This window comes from Topomyia yanbarensis, chromosome 1, assembly GCF_030247195.1.
Source record: "Topomyia yanbarensis strain Yona2022 chromosome 1, ASM3024719v1, whole genome shotgun sequence".
NCBI lineage: Eukaryota > Metazoa > Arthropoda > Insecta > Diptera > Culicidae > Topomyia > Topomyia yanbarensis.
Genome location: NC_080670.1, coordinates 208708580 through 208727492, shown reverse-complemented (window position 1 = coordinate 208727492; position 18913 = coordinate 208708580). Strand labels below are relative to the sequence as shown.

The 18913-nt window shown below is 40.0% G+C and overlaps 1 protein-coding gene across 13 annotated transcripts in view; it reads right to left on the bottom strand.

Moving 5' to 3' along the window:
• The window catches only part of LOC131690247 (stromal interaction molecule homolog), a 45481-nt gene that overhangs the window by 10247 nt on the left and 16321 nt on the right, over positions 1-18913 (bottom strand). The window contains exon 7 of one of the 13 annotated variants that reach the window (XR_009305553.1): positions 7626-7752. The exons of the other annotated variants lie outside the window; for them this stretch is intronic. The gene's annotated coding sequence lies outside the window, so the exon portion shown is untranslated. The remainder of the gene's footprint in view (positions 1-7625; positions 7753-18913) is intronic. 13 annotated transcript variants of the gene reach the window in all.

The window sequence follows — 18913 nt, the reverse complement described above, 5'->3', positions numbered from 1 at the left end:
GTTGTTGGACCATATCGAGCATAAGTGTAATGTCACAAAATATACGCGCAAACGATACACATGGAAATAGAAAAGAAACAGAACGGAAAAATACGTTACCAAAAGAGGTACAAGATACAAAACTAGCGATCTAGCTACACTAATGGAAATGTTGTGAATGATAGATACATTTACAAATGACACCAAGTTACTAGTGTGTGAGAACTACTAACTACATTGCACCGTGTGGTGAGAAGTAACTAAACATCTGTGCAAAACACCATTTGCAGTAGGTACATTGTGCCTCGAAAAAGAAAACGTGAAGTAATACTAGACATGGGAGCATTTCTACAGCTATGTTTACTACTATTTTGTTAACACTCTGTACAAAATGGTCCATGGTAACTTCTATTAGGTTCTTTACTGAAACAGTTAATCTCACTTTTCTTGACAGTTTGCTTGTACTGTTTATATGGACTTAGAAAAATTTGTGGATGACTAGATTCACTTGAGCAAACTGTCAAAAATAAACACTCTGTTCATTTGTGACGTCATCCTACACGGAAAAAAACCCACAGAATAAGTTCTTTTAATTTAAAAACAGGTAGTTTTGATTTTTGCGTCGCTTTCGCACTTATTAGTGTTGTCAAAAACAAAGAGAGAGATTCGACTCCGTCCGGGTCTTCCATGGAATAAGGTACTTTTGAGTTGTGTGAAGTTTACTCAAAATTAGGTACATTCAACTTAAATTTAGTTATATTTAACTCAAGGTCGAGTATAAAAAACCTTTCAATGAGTTGTGATTTTCGCCGTGGTTAAAGGGAAACTACCTTTAATACGGTTTACCTAATTTTACCTTATTCCACGATATCCCGAGATTAAGTCAAAAGAGCTCAACTTTTGGTAGTTTTTTCGTACCCGTGTAAAGTATTCAATATTAATTTCCCTTTCTGTTCGATTTGTTTTGTTTATTCCTTCTGACGTTTCTCGGGTGAATTGGAGGTTCGACAAAATCATCGATTCGGTCCAACATCGAACGAAAATGCTTAAAGGGGATTCAGTTCCAATGAAACTGATACGTCGTCGCATCCTCCATTCAACTGCCTTGTCCTTTTGCTGGGTTAACTGTCAAAGATGCTAATTCGTGTGGTTAAACCCTTGTCAGGTAAGACCAATAGTGTCAAACAAGGACGTGTTTACATTTTAGTAGGAAATTAATTCAAATTTGATGTACAAACCTTTCATGGAAAGTTTAATACAACGTTCGCATTACAGCGAAGAAGAATGTAGCTATTCCAATCAGTGCACAGGTAATTGTGCGAAGATAATCTTGTTAGATCTTTCAGATAAAGCACTCAGGACCTCCCTTATTTAACCGCGGAATATCGAGCTGACGCAGTCCGAAACGATAAAGTAATTATCTGTGACCGAACTATTTGTGAACTCTAGATGAATGGTGAACAGCCGCAAATTCTGCGACGCAAAACTGAAGCAGGACAGCATCACTGAGATTTTAATTGGATATACCTAAGCCAGTGGAGCCATCAAACCTGGACCTGTTGGTTGTTGTGTTTGATGAAGTATAAGTATGTGTTCGCAAAGAAGCGAAAAAAGCAACTCCCATATTGACAACGTCAATATCGTTGTTTGGATCAGTCTGAACAGGTCTCCAAGTATCTGACATCTCCAGATAGTCTAGGAGTCGAACCATACCTAGATATTTGCTGAGAAAGAGTTTGACCCATTTGTTGAAGCTGTAGTTGCACTGGTTTATGTCGATAAATCGGCATGCTAAAAATGCCCCCTTAGTATCCAAGAACACTGATGCCATTTGCTCTTTGCTCGCTTAGACCATTTCATTTTTTGTTGAAAAACCTGTCGCTTTGCTTTTGCGGAATCCAAATTGTGTATTTGACAGAAAGCCATTTGCTGTGACCCAATTGTCGAGGTGGAATAGGATAATTTTTTCGATCAACTTCCGGATACAAAACAGCATAGACATCGGCCAATACGAATTGTGATCGGAGGCAGATTTTTCTGGTTTTGGAATGGCGATTAATCTCATTTGCCTCCAATCACGTGGGACAATGTTTTACTATTGTAAATTTAGCAAACGCATTTTTGAAAAATTAGGTAGATTTTTTTCAGTGAAATTTGATTCTGTCTAACATTATTGTTCTATGACAAAAGAGCATGTGAGAACTTCACCAAACGGTGATTCGTCCGCGATATCATGGGAAATACGACCTCTGTGCCGGACAGACTTTCTAGGCAAAATTGAGTATCCAACAGTTGGATAATTCCATGCTTTCGTTACATACGACTGGGAGTGCTCCAAAAAGTGCTTATCGATGTTTCTCTCGATAACTCGTCGATAAATCGGCGCCAATAACCTCGTTTTTTGACTTTCATATCGAGCTCGTTGTTGAATGTCGCTTCTAGCGGTCAAACATGTAAAAATTGGTTCACTCACGCGTCAGTTACTAACTGTTAATAACAAAATAATCAAACCATGATGTTACTCATGGTAACATCCGAGTTAGAGATTCGAAATGCTACACAGTGGCTCACTCGATGCGTGAACTGTATTCGAATGATGAAGCTAGAACAGCCAAGAGCAATCAAGTAGAATCTTCGCTTGAGAACGTTTGTCCCTTGCCTTCGTGAAGCTAACAGAAGGTTCTGAAAAACATGCAACGTTTTTATTGAAGGCATTTTTATTGGCGAAGTGCATCTAGGATTATCGTTTATTCTATTTCGAGATATTTATTGTATTGTGCGAAAATAGCATCGAAATAGAATTGCTTGATGAAAACACAATGCAAACCGCGAGTCGCTCCTGAAGAGCTTCGTGAACAAGCCATCGGTGGTGGGAAAGGATAGAACGAAAAAGCAACTGATTTGGTTCCTCATTTGTTGTTACAGTTTCGGCTGGTGTGCGTTCACAGAACCGGGATGCTTTGCATTCACAATGCTTCACAGATGAAGAAGGCCTTCTCGTGGAAGACGAACGAATGCTAACATCGCGTACTTCATGAGACTGGTGGGTAAAGGGTTAACATAAGTGCAATAATGAAGTGTTAGACGGGAGTGTGTAGTACGCAGTCAAAAAAAGAGGAGGGTGCGAACGCATCCCACCCGCGATGGGTAATCAGTCACGAGATGACGGCAACACTGGAACTGTCAAACAAAAAACCACATGGTTCAGAAGTTTTTAGATTCGGCTGAGTGCAGCTGCGAATGGGGATAGCGTTGTGCGGCTGGAACAAAATAGTTGCTGCGTACTTCCCGGAGAAAAACTCTCGGCACAGGTAATGAGAGAAGTTTTCCGCATTTTCACGTTCCTATCAACCGGAACCGTGAACGTTTGAGCGAGCGAGAGACCGAGCATTGCGGGAATATGCAGCCCGTTCGATGCCGCCGGTGAACAAGAAGAACAACATCTTCCGACGAAAACGCGAAGAACTTTGGTAAAAAAGTCGGTTTCTCCCTATCTGATTGCGAATCCCAAGAATTCAAGTGCGTACCGCGAGTGACTGTGTGCGAGTCCCGAGGAAGAGTCCCGTCCGGCCATGATGAAGCTGCAGAATCCCTGTGCCCAGGAAATGAACACGAGAAGGTCACGACGGTTGAGCTGTAAGTCTGCACAATATTTCCTTTCCCTCTTGCATTTTGCTTCGACATTCATGTTTGTGTCAGCCAACCTTTTTCTTGTTTGGAAGTTGGAAGATCACGAAATTCGCTCAACATTTGCACGATCTGAAAGTCAGAGGTGTTCGACGGGACTCTCTGCTCCGACATTATATCGCATTAGTCGATAAGCTGACTTGTGCTCAACAAGCCTCATTTCATAGATGTTCATCTTTGATCAATGCAACGTTTCGCTAAATATTTTAATCCCAAATCTACGCACTAGAGCCTCTAAGAAGAGGGGCTTGTTTTATGGGTATTTTATAACATATTGGATTGAGTTGGCTCACCCCCACTTAATTTTTTCTGCCGAATCCCAGCTTTTTTCGCGTCTTTTTTCGATATCTCAACAACTAACATCTCAGTAAATTTTTTTTTTCTAAAATCTCAGTAAAAATGACGTTTGATAGCTGATACTCGTGAAATATTTCACCGAAAATCAGCAAATCTCACTTTACTGAGATATCAGTTTCTTAAATTACTGAATACACGGCTGATGAAAAATTGTCGGGGCGAATGGAGTGTGTAGCAGTAGTATACAAAGAGGACCATCTACTTCCGTTTTGGAGGAGATTCTAGAAAGTGGAATATCAAGCTTGTTCGACTCGAAACTAGTACTGGCATGTCGAGCTCCGTGAATACTTTGTGTGGATTCTGGCCATTTTTAAATTACAACCAATTGTTGGAGCAAGCGCCGCGATTAACTTCGTTGCTTAAGCAGCATCGTTGACTAGTTGGATAAACCACAAGATTCGCTCTTTTCGAACATGTCAAATATCGTGGAAGTTTGTAAATTTGCGTTCAGACATGAAAACGAAATTGATGGATCGCAGTAGGCGTACGCGTCGGCCACGCATTTTTTTTTCGTTCCCGTCAATTTTTTCAACAACAAAATTAAAACTGATTGTGCAATCTTTCCTATTACCAATATCTAAAGAAATTTACTTTCAACGCGGATCATTCGGAAGACGTGACAGGTTGTCCCGTGGATGGCGGGTGCTACGCGTTTGCAAGTACAAAATAAAGTGATCTGTGGGCCGAATCTGGTATCCAGTCGAATATCGAGTAAACAGATAAGTGCCCTTCTATACTCTAAGAAGAAGGCTTAGACCAAAAGCAGACGAAAATTTGAAAACTGTGCTATATACTTGCACATTCGAATCTGTTGTGTTTAGCTGTCTCGATAATAATATACTCAGCATAGTGGAAATGTCACCATCAGTATTTGTCTGTGGTTTGCAGTCAGACCAGCCACCCGGATCATCATCGATGCCTTCTTCGTCAACTGTATCTTAGCGGAATGCTCGGAAAAAGTAGCATAACGGTGATGGCTTTAGGTCTGCACTAATTACAGATCAGCCAAGTGAATTTGGTGAGATCAATCTGATTTGTAATTATTTTTTATTATCCATTTAGTTGAATATTATATAAATCACTCCAAATCCACATCCCCCTACTAACCAAATCTAACATCCGTAGTGCCTATGGAGATGGAATTTTTGCAACATTCACCGACATAATAACATAGCAAAATATTCGAGACTTTGTGTTGTGTGTCGAAGATTTTAGAGATTCTAGAAGCGTCTTGTTGCGCGAGATCAAAGCTTTTTTCAGGAAGGCCCACAACAACCAACTTGGCTTAGCACACTTTACTGGCATCGTCGGATGGCTTGAATTATATTTCTTCAATCGTTTTTAACTGTTAAGGTGGAAAAAATAGAAAAATACAGTTTCATCAACATGTCAGGTGTATCCCAGGGAAGTAACCATAGACCTCTGCTATTATCCCTATTCTTCAATTATGTTATCTGTGTCACCCCATCGTAATACATACTTATATACGCTGACGACCCCAAATTGTTTTTAATTGTGCGATCCACAGCAGATTGTATTGCACTTCAGTGACATCCAAACAATTTCTATGGCTAGTGTAATGGCCGCCAACACTTTGGGTGCTGTTGAGTGACTCGCAAATGCCTTTTAGATAGCTACTCTCACGCTTTAGCAAATGAGAATGGAAACCTCGGCTTCATTACAAGAATAGCCAAAGAGCTTACTGATCCGTACTGTTTGCCAGCATTGTATTTCTTACTGATTCGGTCTGTTATGGAAACTTCAGTTTCTGTTTAGTGTTCTTACGTGGGGATTTTGAATAGCAGAAAGGAAGCAAGATCCCTCCGCTATGCCCTTAGAACTTTACAATGCTATAACCCCATGGATCTACCGCCTTATATTCATCGCTATCGTTTGCTCGATATGGATACCCTGCCCAAACGACGAAACATTAATTATTTTACTAATCAGTCTAAGGCCGTGATATTCTTTGTTATATCAAGAAGTCGGCACGAAGACTCTTCAGGTCTCCTTCATCTTGGTCGATCTACCTTGCACGCTGTGTATCTCTTCTCCTTGCGCCTGTCGGATTAGTTTTGAGAACCGTTTTTACGACACTCCAGCCGATCGCATCCGCCCAAATTTCGCTGTGTGAACGATGGGTAGTTCTCAAAGCAACTGTTGCAACTCGTGTTCGGTGAGACGTTTCTTCCTTTGAACCTCTTGATTGTGTTTGTAAAGTATGTAAAAAAGATGAGTTTTAAAGCGCATTTGAAGTGCACCTTCAAATGGGTTTTTCATGGAGATCAATAGAGGTCAGGCGAGAAAAAAAAAACAATGAAAAGGCCTTCGGAGTAGGCTATTTTCAAGACAGAGTTGGGTGAGATTTGACGACTGAATGCTTTGCGGTACTAGGAAAGCAGTACGTGTTTAATTGCAGCTACCTACCCCGAGAAAGTTCAAAACATGTCTTATAACCGATGAGGAAAAGAAATAAATCATTGAAGAGAAGGTCTCCTGTCAACCACCCACGTCAACAGCCTTATAATGATCAAGCTCACCATAATCAAAGGAATTGTCATCGGTATACTTCCTTTGATCGCAAATTAGTCCCATAAATATATCCCATAGAAAATAGGACATCTATGCGATCAAGGGCGGTATACACCTATCAGGCACCTAGATTAATCCAAATAACAAAACGTGATTCCATTGTAATAGACAAGAATGGTATGCAGTAAATAGAATGAACTGACAAGCTTGAATTTTAATAAACAAAAATCTGAACAGTTATCATTAATTTCCTATGGTAAAATTTGTGAATCCATAAGTTACCATAAGGATAAGAATAATAAACAACGAAAGTCACTGGCTACTCAAAGTAGGCTTCATAACGCCGATATATGTCAATAAACACAATTCTCCATAAGCGATTTGATCGCATGAAAAACGGGTACAACTGCAATTATTAAAGAATCTACTCGATGTCCCAAAATAAACCTGAAACTGATGAAGATAGTCAAACAATATTTGAATAACGCGTGCCCATTTTACAAATTGACATTATTTCATATCTTTTTATGGCATTTGTTTTTATAGTAATCATTTGTAACTTGACTGTAACCTAAATTTGTTTCATTTTCAAATTCTGCCAATTTCCTTAATTCTAATCAAATACATCTAACCGAAACATCTTACTGCTAATTTCCGTACTCATCATGAAATATTTAGTTAATCTGTTGTGCCATTAATTACAAAATACAAGCAGGATGTGGTATCCAAATGAAAGGATGCTGTGCCAGTGGTGGGTGATGTATTGTGCTTTGGTTACTTATTGGTGGTGATTCTTAGGAACTAATGCTACATCGAGGAGTCTCACATGGTCAGGTTCTCCGAGCAAGGAGGGGCATAAAGCACCGAACAAGCAATAGGCAAGCAAAATTAACACGCATACAACCCGGAACTAGTATCGGTGTTAATATTAATATGTAGTAACATCAATCGGATTAAAAAACTAGCTCATCAATAGTTGCAGTAGTAGTAGCAGCAGCAGCGTAACGCTTTAGCTTAGAAGAAAACCATAATGAACTAACAAGAACATAGGGATTATAACAAAATCTTACCTTGCACCCGTTTCTGTTCATTTGTTCTACAATCAGTTGATTACGGTTACTGCCTCCCTCTCTCTCCCTCGCATCTTCGGTTGTCCTTTCTAGATGTTTTCATGTTATTCTAACTAAATCATGTAATCTTTTTCAGCGGCGACGAACCGGTTTCGAACATTATTTTTATTTTGTTTAGCACGGGGATGAAATCGAATTGTTTCAAAATTGTGTTTTTGTTGTTGTGATTTTCAAACATTTTCGGAGATGGGTTAAACATCAAACAAGCCAATTACGATTTGCATTCCAACATTCAAATGAAATGCGGAAAAACGGAGACGCGGGGTAACATAGAAAATTGAGTTTTGTTTTTGATTAATCAATTTACAAATTACAACAACAGCCAGCAGTAGTAAAGGACGAATGAAAACAAACAGGCAGGTTTTCAATTGTAGGAAAAATGTAGCTTTAATTGGAAAAATAAATAACTAAAAAAACACAAACAGTAATTATAGTAATCGTAATAATAATAATTATATGATAATAATAATAATAATAGCAATAGTTAAATTCAATAGAGTTTATCTTACACTAGCGAGCCTTTGATCTTAAGTAGAAAACGTTAGTTTAAGTTCCGTCCTATTCAGTTTATTAGTTTGATGATGAGGGAATAAAAGCGATATCTTGGTATACAATGTCGAGAGCTTAAGCGTCTACTTCCAGCATTACACTTTGCCTGCACTGGTCAATCATCGGCGCAGTCTCCCATATTTCATATCATGGGGGTTAGGGAAGAAACAAGTGTTTCCTCCCAGCGTAAAAAGGTATCCCCACGCCTACGGGATCTGACGGGCAACCATTAGGGTTTCGTTTTATTGTTTTTATTTTTTTACATTTTAACAATATTCAATTAGCTAGAGATTACTGGGTAGGGAAAGTCTTTGAAAATTTAGAGCCATAATGAGAGCAAGGATGTGAAGTATACAGATCGGAAAACTAGAAGTGGCTTAATATCTTGCGGGCTTAACTTTTGTCTTCTGCTGATGAGGGTCAAGCTTAGGCAGCATAACTACGAATCACTCGAGTTCACCAGCATGTCGCATGTCTTATTTTTTACATCATGTAAATATATAACCACGAAATATTTTTAAAAAATGCACTTCGAGCATTATGTAACAACATTTTTTTCCGATTACGATGTTCCAGAATTTTTAATGGATCTGCTCAACCGTTGATCTTGATCCTCTGCGTCGTCAGAACCCGATAGGAAATCGTCGACGTAAAAAACGAGCTTGATCAAGTTTATCGTTTGAGAATACACTGTTTCAACAGGTTCTACTGCATCTCTCTCATGCATTATATTGCCAAGTATGTGACGGTATCCGGCTCTTCTCGACAGACATTTGATACATACATACATTTTGGTCACAACCGTGAAAATGGACACTCGGAAACACCGTACTAAATAACGAAAGGAACTGCATCGGAAATAATCTATTCGCATACATTTGGCGTCATACGCATGTAGTTGTGATGATTTGAAGGTGCTCATCACAGCCAGAATTGCCACTATTTTTCAGAGAATATCTGGCAGATCATCTAAAAATGTCTGGCAAAATCTGTCACTTAACAGCGACCTCAAAGTTATCGAAATTTATCAATCGATTTTTGATAAATTTGGGAAAATATGCCCCAAATTTCTAAAATGTGTGTGCAAACACTTCTATAATTCAAAAATCTGGCAGAATGAGAGGTTTGTTTTTTTATCTGGAAGCAGCAAAAACACAGCATGCTATGCCTTTTACTGTCGTCTTGGTTTGTTTGCTTTTGTGTACTTCGATGGAAAAATGTCACGTGTTGAAAATGTAATGAAAACTAGGTTTTTTGATACATGGCTACATGAAAAGGAAGTAACTATGCAAATATTGGAGGAGCACTTCGGAATTCGTCACGCGAGTGTATAATTCATCAAACAAGTTTGGGAAACACTATTCTTTGATTGAACTGTCACGAAGAGGCAAAACAGTCGGACCTTTTCGCCCAATGCTGAACCAGAAAGTGGTATCTCTAATTAGGAATAGAATAAATCAATGTTAATAAATGATTTGACCAACAAATCGGCAACGAGCGTCGGAATGATCCAATGTATCGAGAAACGAAACTACCCGAAGATCTATAAAAAGCAGGAAATCGCTAGAGTAGTAGAGTACAAAGCCGTCGCGCTCCAACAAGAGCCCGAGAATTGTATTCGAAAATTTTGTAGGATCAAAAATCCTTGCAAATTCACAATATTCTGTTGCCGACGTAGGGAAAGATGTAAGCGATGCGGACAGCTCGATTCAAGTGGAGAAACTTGGTCAAAAAGTGCCAGTATGGCAAGCAATACGTTTCTATGGATCTTGTTGTCTCTACAACAGGTTACTGTATATGAGAAGTATAGTACCCCTCGACTGTTTTGACCGGATTTAGAATTGATGCAACACGCCAAAGCAACTCTCAAGGAGCTGGCGGAAAAGGGTATATATTTCGTTGAGAAAGACATTAATCCATCAAATTGTCTTTTGGTTTGCGTTATCGAACGGTACTGGGCGATTGTGACAAGGATCTTCAATAAAACTGGTAAAGCAGCTGGGGATATGCAGGAGCTCAAAAAATGTAATGAAACCCTTGTCCGGAAGCTGATGAAAAGTGTTCAACCAAAAGTTCGTACATGGATAATATTAATTTCATCTGATTTTTGTTTGTTTGCGTGTCTTCCTAGAACTAAGTAAAAAATACTGCAGCTCGATAAAGCATACTGACGAACCCTTCCCGTCATGCACGGATGGGTTAGCTTCAGAATTTTCCTATTTCTCCTTGATATATCCTTGTGTCTCCTGGAAACTAGCAGCAAGCTCGTTTAGTTGGTGTCACTCCTTAACAGCGTTTGCGACTGAAAGCTCTCCTTATACCCGAAGCACTTGGAATTGGCTGTTCTGCGGGTCTAACATTATATAGGTTGAAGGTCCAATGTTTCGGCATGGATTGAACTGAATTTTGCAAACCTCAAATTGAACTTCTTCTGTGCGTCTTTTCCAGGCCTTGCTAGCAATGGCGAAGGGATAGCACCGTTGGGCAGCTATATTGACAGGTGCTTTGTTTTGAGTCTTCGTTTTTTCGACTTTTTATCTAGTAGATGCTTAAATCTTCGGAGAACTCGGCGTTCCAATATCGCTCGTTTTAAGCTTTTTGTCGATATTTGAACCTGTATCACCATATCCACCATCCCTAGAGTTCAGATATGTGAAGTACCCTGGCACCTTATACTTCAGTTTCTTTTTCTTTTGTCGAACTCTCCAATACAAATACTGTGTCGTAAATCTCTTTGGCTAACGTTCTAGGCATTTCATCTCAATTTTTGTACAGCTTTGCAAATATAACTGCCAAACATTATCATCTTTACTCACTGTGTGTTGAATATATCCATAGACCAATCAATCTTACTATTTGCTTGATTGGACCTGTCACGAGATTCGGATCTGTTCCTAAGTAGACCTATCGTAAACTGTTGGCTAACGTTCGCTGCTACAACTACGTCTGCTGTTGTGCCATCTCCATCTTTGCCAATACGATCAACCATTTGTTGTTGTATGTTTTACTTCCATTGATCGTCAAACCTTTGTGCCCAAACCAATTCAACTAAAATCTCCGCTTTTGTTTATCATGGTCTAGATTAGTACAGGTGTGCTCCAGCATCTGACAAATTAGAGCTCAACAAAAAAAAAAAGAATTTACGAGAAAAATTTACGGACATTTTTTTCCACCCCGTATTGTCCTCACTACTTGGCGTAATTTTTTTCCACTTTTGTAGACAGTGTTTTCAGTTTCGCTATCACCGGCTTAAATGTTTCCTTTTTCGGCTCCCAGCATTTAGGAACGTTGCTTGGAAAACTCTAGTAAATCATCGAAAGGTGAGTCTTGGTATCGAAAACTTCCTGGGATAATTTTTTTTCGCATACCCTTGGCAAGTTATTTCAGAATGATACGAATCAGCCATGCGGGTCTACCGGTAAACCCCTCTCAGACAACATGTATTCTTACTTATCTTACCAATCAGTCTAAGATCGTGAGGCCTTTTGCTGTATCAAGAAAGCCTTTCCAGTTCAATCGGTCCACGGCTGTTCGTCGCCAGTCTCGCAGGGGACAAAATCTCCTCAGGCCGCTGTGCACCTCTACTGCTTGTTCCTGTCCAATTAGTTTCGAAACCCATTTTTATCTAGCTGTCGTCCAATTTTCACTGTGAGAAAGATGAGTGGTTCTCCAAGCAGCTGTTGCAATTCGTGGATCATGCTCCATCTCCACATTTCGACTACCATCAGCATCTCAAGAAACCTCGATATTATCGCCATCAATCGATGTAATATTATCTAGTAAAGCTATGTTTCTTACTAGCTCTCATCGTCGCAGTTATGACTAGTCCATTTCGCATTGTTTCAACCTTTAGTCGGTTGTATGTCTCCACCATTGCTTCCAAGTTACGTGCCACAATATCAACGTCGTCGCCAGAACCAAAAAGTTGAGGACTTCCAAAAAATCGTACCACTTATCTCGATTTTTGTTCTGCTTATCACAATTCCCACAACGATATTAAACAGTAAACAAGAAAGTCCATCGCCTTACCAAGTTTCAATTGTATCATTTGCGGCTTTGAAATCTATAAACATGTGATTAGTAAAAACGTCGTGTTCACATTGCCTAACAAACTCCCTTGCTACGGTGATAGACAGCGGCACCTTGTAGGTGGCCTTCAGCAATATGATTGCTCGGTAATTGTAGCAATCCAATTATTATCACCTTTGTTATAGATGGGGCATACTACTCCCTCCATCTAATTTTCTGGTAAAATCTCCTCCTCTCAGATCTTTGAAATCACCCAGTGGATTGCTCTATCGAATGCCTCTCCTCCGTGTCTGAGCTATTCACATGGTAGTTGATCGTTGCAAGCGACTTTATTATTGTTGATCAATTGCCCGATGCCTTCCTGAATCTCAGGTCTATCCGATGCTGGGTAGCTGTCGTTGGCAGCGCATGTCTCCAGGCTGATTCTAGCGCTACTCTCATCGTCTACTGCTTTGCCATCGTTCGTGAGAAGGTTCCCTTTAGCATATCTGCACATGTTGGCATGGCACATAGCCCTTGCACGAGCGATTCACATTCTCGTATAATTTCCGTGTTTCATTAACGCGGTATAGCTGCTCCATCGCTTTGTTATTCTGATTTTCCTGTAGACGCTTTTTTCATCGGAATACCGAGTTTTGTGAATTTCGCGTTTTTCTGTACCGTTCCTCGCCCACTCACACTCGCCGAAAGTCAATCATTTCATCGATTTGGAGCACTCGTACAAAAACAAACCACGCGTTAGTCCCACTTACCGCTAGTCAAGACCAGTTTTCCGTTTTGTTTCTGGAAAGTGAAGGCCATAAGCAATTGAAACATAGTACTGCTTTGTGCATAAGTTCACGCCGTCTTTTATACACATGTTTTTGAACTCTTTTCACTGATATGTAATGTGCTCAGTGGAGCAATTCGCACTTTACCTCCACTGTTGTGAGCAGCCGGATCATCTTCGCTATCACCGGATTAATCGTTGTTGCTTTGGTTCGCTGATTGTTTCGCTGGAAAGTGCCAAACAAGCTCCCAGTACCTCGCTACGATTCTGGAGAAACTCCAGCATATTGTCGAAAGTAGAATCCTTGATATTGATAACTTCCTGGGATCTGCTGGCATACTCAGGTCAGAATATGCCTAATCAGCCATGGTAAGCATGCAGCTGCTGCATAATCTCGCATGACGTTGTTACTAGCCTCATTGATTGCAAAAAAAAACTTATGCTACTAAAGAGTGAGGTGCTCCATGCATTTGGTAGTTTACTCCAGAGAGTTAGCAAATTTACTGACTAATCTCTTGGAACTGGGGGAAAAATACTGCAGCTCGTTAAAACATTCTGAAGAACTCTTCCCATTATGCACTGATAGGATAGTTTCTGGATTTTCCTGTTTCTCCTTGATATATCCTTGTCTCCCGGAAACTAACAGCAAGCTCTTTTAGTTGGTGTCACTCCAGTCACTGTCAGCAATGACTAAGGGAAGGCACAATTGTGTAGCTATATTGTCAGCGGTTTTGTTTTGAGTCTGAAAGACTTTCAGCGTTCTTCTACTATTTTTAGCAATTACTTGAATTTTTGGCACTAATGGCAATGTTGCGCGTTTTGAGCTTTTTGTCGATAATTAAACCGGTATCGTGTTTTTTTTGTCCTATTCTTCGATACAAATACTACATCGTAAATCTCTTTGGCTGACGTGATTTTCCATTGCTGCTTCGTGAGATAACTGACCAGCTCAGGTCGTCAACTGCCTAGACACAAACCGATCCAGAGGTGCCAACCACAATGACTTCCATCTCTTTACAACCACCTTCGCAGAGTTTCTTATTCTTTTTGACACTACTCGTTCCTATTTATCTGTATATAGCTGTTGCTGAGAGTTCCAATGCGGCGGAATTTCTCGCGAGGTTACTTCCCGGTTTTCGTCATCCATCTCAGTCACTTTGACCGGGAAATTATTGGTCGTGAAATTTCTCTAGAGAACGATATCCCGATTATCTCCGACTTCGTGTTATTCGTTCGTTTTTTCGTCCTTAGTTGCCGTTGCTAGCTCGCGCTGACCGACACTCTGCTGTGTAACTGGTCTACTCAAATCTGTTGCTAATATCGAAACTTGTAGAGACATGAACAGCTCGGGAGATGTCGACCAATTTGAAGTACATCTCTCGCAGGGTTTCTTCAACGACTGCCGAAATGGCTCGCAATATGTCTTTTTTTCCTGATCAGGAAGTTAAGAAATTTTCAAAAGTAATTCAAAATATTTATGGGCAGAGGTTTGAACTCCAACCCCACGAATCTCCGTTACACTGATCTTCATGTCCTTCCTGTTGTTCTTTTTATCCGGAAACCCTTTCATCCGCTCAGAAATGTTGTCCTCTCCAATTGGTCACTTGATGTTCTATTGGTTATACTGCAATACGTTAACAGGTTTGTACGTTCCTTTTGTTATTTTCACGTAACTATGTGGCATTATTAAGAATTCATCACCGTTTTCCAAAGTGTCATACCGGTTCAACGTTAATTAAGGGATTTCACATATTTTTTCGGGTAGATTCGTTCTGGGCAGTTTTGACCAGATGTCTTCTTATATTTATCGTTGTTTCTGCAGTAAAGTCTGATCGAATTGATGCAACAGAAAAGCCGAACTTTGACCGGCAACTTACTGGCCACGAAACACTATATGCTGATTTTGTGCGTTGGAATCTTGTTTCCTGCTTCATGGCAGTGTAGTTTCTAAATTGCAAAGACCGGGTATACACTGCTGATATTTTCTCTGATTTCATCCATATCCATAACCATGTAAACTTTGGGAACAGCCTTAAATATGGAGACAAAACTGCGCAGAATGAATGACTTGATGATCTTCAGTAGAAAGACAAATTTTAGCATGTTTGCCACCTGGTAATCTTACAGGAAGACGAAGATTTTGTTGTTCCATAGCACTCGCATCTTGTAGGAGCTGTTTTTATGGTCATTCTGCTCACTGACCAATCTTCCATAGGGTTAGCCTGGTTATCCGCCAGTTGTGCAGCTATTACTTTAAATGGAAACACATCCTCCTGTTGATTGTATTAGTACACCGTGTATTTTTTTCTTCTGCGGTCCTGAATGCTACTCTGTGCCATCGGGTGTATCCGTTATAGTGTTAGATTAGGTTTCTATTGAACCACTTATTCAAATGTTCTGTGCCTTTTTCATGTCTCCTGAAAGATGCTTTCAATTAAAATTTTCACGCGCTCCAACCGTATATTCACTTCCGCTTTGTAATTTATGATTCGAGCGAGAGCCGTGGCTTATTAACCTTTCGTCAGGTCAAAGAGAAATGTTATGGAAAGTTTTACATTAGCAAATTAATTACAAACTAGAAAATCAATCAGTTAATTCGTAGTCCTTAGTGCTGCTCTTAGCGTATTTAGTGTGTTCTGCTGCCTTGTTACCAAGTTGGTTTCAGCTTATGGCTCCTGTGAAGAGTAGACTGACGGCTTCGCTTAAGGTTTCGTATGAAGCCTCGGATTCCACAGTGGTAGTTCGTCATTAAGTCATGCCCAGGAATTGTGTTTCCAACGGCGGCCGTAGAGTTTCTCTATTGTGAACGAATTGCACCGTTGCTTTGAAACAGCATAGTAGTTGATTTTTGAATGCTTCTGAAAGCCCTGGGTAATATACTACATCGCTGTATGTGAAGATCGGTACTATCACAATTTTCTTCTTGTCCTCCTGAGTAACACCGGTGGAAACGTTCAGAGAGTGCGAAGTGTTGAAGACTTCGCTGGTGACATCTCTTACCTGATCTGTCCATTTGAGGTTTTTATCCATCAGAAGTTCGAGGTTCACTACGCAGTCTGACATCACAATTTTTTCGTCGCAAGAATCGATATCTGTAGTATTCTACTAAAACAGGTCCTCTTTGTAATTTTTTTTTCGGGTTTGGGAACAGATGATTTAGCTTCGACCATGGCTTAATACTTTGCAGATCCTAATTAATTGTTGCAATCAGCATCTCTCCATCTTGAGCTGGACCAGAGCATATTAGCAGACTGTTGATATAGAGACTGAATAGCAGCGCGCTTAGGTGCGAGCCCTGAGGAGTGCCATCGGTGACCTGTTGTTGGAATGAGCTGATGTTGTGTCAATCTTCAATGCCTGGCTGCGTTGGCTAAGAAGGAAACTAGATTGCAGATCACCGTACAATGATTACCATCGAGTTTGTTATAGATGTCATGGGTGATTTTCGCTAATGCAGTTGTAGTGTTATAGCCAGTCCGCTAGCTTGACTAATTTGCCACTAAAAGTGCTCGATCCTTGTCGTTATCGATGTGCTTGACAATCTGATCAAGAGAAGATACTGCCTTCTCTAACAACTTGGTGATTGCTGGAAAAATGCTTAGAATGCACGGGATTGAAAACTTTTGGGATTGGCGTGACAAGTTCTCTTTTCCACGCAACCAAAAAAAAAACTCGCGCTTCGGCATTGGACAGATGGACCAATACTGGTATCTCGAAAATTAAACGTTTCTTCACGGTCGGTATCTTTGTGATGACACTTCCGGGTGAGTCTTCTCGCATTGCAGATAATTCTTGGTGCTACTGTGAATGCGGTTCTTTGCAGCAAGGTCCGGGTCGAAGTACTTTCCTCCGCACCGTTTTTTTTGTGGTCGAAATTAATGAGGCTGACCTATTTCGCTTGGCTATCAAGTCTCCCCACTGTTGATCATTTCTATTTCTATTTGGGTTTCGTAGATACAGAGCATGCATAAGATACCTTACTGGTATCACTTGTTCTATTTCAAATGTAATCCAAGGTGTTTGTCTGTCTTTCACTTCAATCATCCGTTCTGGAACATTTCACGGCATGAGATTTGGCAGCTCAGTAGTGATTAACTGACGAAAATCTTGCGCTTGGAAATCTGCCTAAAAGCCAACTATGTTAACATTCCGGAATTCTTTGATTCTGATCCGCACATCTGATATTAGGTGAATGGTTTCGTGATCGATGAAGCCGTTTGGTACTAGCTTTGGCGGCGAGGCTGTAGGTAATTTGTAGATCTATGATGGTTGAGCTTCTTCCAACTATTCTTGTTGGTGGGAATGGTAGAATGGAGAGGTTAAATGATGATGCATGTATCCGCCGGTTGCGTTGACTTTACGCCCGAAAGTTTTTTTTCAGTCCAACTGAGACTGAAGGAATGAAAATTCTACTATCGCCGCTTTCCGGAAGAAAAAATGACATGAATCTAGAGTAAAAAAAAAAGATTATTTAAGCAAAGAAACATACAAGAAGAGGTATACGGAGTTCGCCTCTCTCCGAAACACTATTTCCTCCACTCTACAATTCAATTGGGGTTGAATTCTTACGTATCAGTTCTAAAATCAGATGATACAGCATAGAAAATTCTGAGCCGAACTGCTAAGGAAAATGCTAAACTACAACTACAATCAGACATACATAATAATTTTCACCATCTTCAGCTAAATCGTGAACCGGCAAGTGAACTGTAGCTGCTGCTCAGATAGCAATGAACCTTCACTCAACAAATGCTGCTCCTAGTTACTCCAAACCAACAAACAGCATCAGCAGGAAACACGGTCGTGAACCGCAATTCCAATAGACGAGCAAAAACATTCCCATGACGCGTCAACAGCGATGATAGTATGGACGAGTACGACAGCTCGATAGAAAGCGAACTTATTGACCCATAAGCAGTAGTTGGCAACCCTGCAAATAACCCCCTTCCGAGAAAGATCACGAAACGAATTTAAAAATTGCGTACATGAAATCCAACGGGCATAAACTATTATTTTATGTATTTTAAATATAGAAAAGACCCAAGGCTCAGTTAAGCTAACGCAGCGATTGCCTGTCAAATTGATGGAATAAAATTAAGATGCGAATTGGAGCAGGTCTCTCTAGTTTCCATAATGGCACCCAAGCTAAGTCCTATGGTCTGAGCGTCTATTGCTCAATAATTTCGGAGAAACGCCCTGAGCAGCGGATGTGCAATTTTGTTTCCAGCGGGAGACTTAACAATCGCACAAAAAATATGTCATAACTGTCAACTAGTCAACTATAAATTGTCTCGATGTATACTGCGCATAAACATTTTAACGTAATGAAGCCCTCACCGGACTCCCTTCATTGAATGCATAGAAAAGTGCAACGCTGTTTTTCGACGAGTCCTTGTTGTACGTGAGTTACGATTGATTAAAAAGCTTAATTTTCGATACTTGCGCGTTAGTTCGGTTAAAGTTGCTGCCTTTTGCTTGTTTTGTGTTTATCTTCCTATTGTCACATACATTGAGAGATTGAGGAAGGATGGTGAAAGGCAGGATCTTGTTGCTTCAATTCATTGATTTAAACACTTAATTAACTAAATATATAGAAGCTTTGTTGGATTTAGGTAAACGCATAAGTATAAAATAATTGCACAATGGTTCCTACAAAAAAATTGTCTACATCTTGTCAGTGTTAGGCTTACAAAGGTAAAGCAGTCATTCGTTGTTTGTCCCTAGAGATGACGTTGTCATTTGAAACCAATGAAAATGTTAAAAACTGAATTGAAAATGCGTGAGAGGCAGCAAAGCACTCTTTTGATCGGGCTACAATACTTCTACACTGAATCTACTCCCTATCGATGATGATGATATACTACTATATACTTCAAACTAA